The sequence below is a fragment of the Metopolophium dirhodum genome, chromosome 1 (genome assembly GCF_019925205.1).
Source record: "Metopolophium dirhodum isolate CAU chromosome 1, ASM1992520v1, whole genome shotgun sequence".
Lineage (NCBI taxonomy): Eukaryota > Metazoa > Arthropoda > Insecta > Hemiptera > Aphididae > Metopolophium > Metopolophium dirhodum.
The window spans coordinates 151,912,899-151,914,895 of NC_083560.1; the positions used below are offsets into that span (position 1 = coordinate 151,912,899).

A 1,997-nucleotide genomic window follows, 5' to 3' on the forward strand; every position below is an offset into this window, starting at 1 on the left:
TTTTACCGTATGAGACATCCTCCGTGTTACGAGCGTGTTGTTACCGCGCCGTACAGCGCGGAGTCCCACCGGCGTCCGTACGCCCGCGAACGGGCGGGACACATCGGCGCCAGCTATCCTGAGGGAAACTTCGGATGGAACCAGCTACTAGATGGTTCGATTAGTCTTTCGCCCCTATACCCAGCTCAGACGATCGATTTGCACGTCAGAATCGCTGCGGACCTCCATCAGGGTTTCCCCTGACTTCATCCTGGCCAGGCATAGTTCACCATCTTTCGGGTACCAACGTGTGCGCTAAGGGTGCGCCCTCGGACGGCCGAAGCCGACCTGGCGAAGACGCCCCCGGACTGCGGACCAGCGCGACTTTGAACGCCGGTGGGTTCGGTCGCTAGGCCATCGTCCGCACCGTAAACGGTTCACTTTCATTGCGCCAAACGTGGTTTTTCGTAAGATCACCGTTGACTCGCGCACACGTTAGACTCCTTGGTCCGTGTTTCAAGACGGGTCGGAAAGTAGCCCGAAATCGTCGCCGACCGACGGGACCCCGCCTGCGACGGGGCCGCGTCGACGGTTCTTGCCGTCGGGCGAGCCGACCAGGAGCACCAGGGTTCGGCGCGAACGGTCACGCCGAAACGCAACCGCCGCGACGAACGCCACCCAAGCCCTTCGGCCGGCGCCCAACGGGTCGCGACGTCCGCTAACCGAGCGAAAGATCCGGCCGGCGGTTAGACCGACCGTGAATTCGCCCGGCGGGGACTCGCGGGCTCTGTCCGTTTACACCCGAACAGTTTCACGTTCTTATGAACTCTCTCTTCAAAGTTCTTTTCAACTTTCCCTCACGGTACTTGTAAACTATCGGTCTCGTGGCCGTATTTAGCCTTAGATGGAGTTTACCACCAACTTCGGGCTGCACTCTCAAGCAACCCGACTCGAAGGCGCGGTCCGATCCCGGAACGCTGTGACGGCCTCTACTGGCCTGGCACCATCTGCGGGCCATGGCCCCGTTCAAGGGAGACTTGGACCGTCACGTGCGCCCCGGCAACGAGGCCGGCCCGTACGCCACAACTCCCATAGGTGCCGCGACACAAAAGTGCGCGGCGGGATTCGGCGATGGGCTTTTCCCTGTTCGCTCGCCGCTACTAAGGGAATCACGGTTGTTTTCTTTTCCTCCGCTTATTAATATGCTTAAATCCGGCGGGTAGTCCCGCCTGATCTGAGGTCGGAACGTATCGGTTTTTTTTTTTTTAAATTACACGGCAGCCTGCGGTCCGCGCTCCGCCCGTACGGTGACCGTCCGCGTCCGCGTCTCGGAAGCCGGAGAGGTCCGTGGACTCTCAGCCGACCCGGCCGCGCTCTCGCGCGGCGGGCGGACGGGGACGTGCCGTTTGACGACGCGAGAACCCGTGACTGTTTGCCGTCACAACTTGGGCGGACGACCGGAGGCGGCCGCGCGAGCGCGGTTTTCCACGGTCGAACCGCCAATCTCGCACCACCGGAGCGGCCGACGGGCGGGCGGACAGTCCCCGGGAGGACTGCCGCCGCCGTCGGACGCCTGCCGGCGGCGCATCGGTCTGGCCGAGTATCCGGTATACGACCCTCAGACAGGCGTGGCCCGGGACCCGCGGGTCACCGAGGCCGCAATGTGCGTTCGACTGGTCGATGTTCGTATAACCTGCGGATTACACGACGACGCGCAGATAGCTGCGGTCTTCATCGATCCACGAGCCAAGTGATCCGCTGTTCGGGGTCGGGTGTTTTTTTTTGTCGACGAAACTTCTACCGGCCACGCGCCGTGCGCGGACGCACGGCGGGGCCCGTATGGTCTTTCGACGTTAACCATCTTTCGGTCGACGCTCGGTCGGGGGTCGCGGCGCGCGGGCGGTCGGCGAGCTAGTCGCGAGCGCACGCGGCCACGGGGTCGGATTAGGCGCGCGCGAGACCGGCAAGTGCTGCCGGTACCGCGGGCCCGTCTCTAATGATCCTTCCGCAGGTTCACC

General features: G+C 63.2%; 1 non-coding gene and 1 pseudogene across 1 annotated transcript; both read right to left on the bottom strand.

The window, feature by feature from the left end:
* The window catches only part of LOC132937740 (large subunit ribosomal RNA), an 8,675-nt pseudogene extending 7,453 nt beyond the window's left edge, over positions 1-1,222 (bottom strand).
* Positions 1,223-1,591: 369 nt separating this feature from the next.
* LOC132937771 (5.8S ribosomal RNA) lies at positions 1,592-1,749 on the bottom strand. The gene has a single exon (XR_009663835.1). It is a non-coding gene; the product is annotated as a 5.8S ribosomal RNA (ribosomal RNA).
* Between the last annotated feature and the right edge of the window lie 248 nt (positions 1,750-1,997).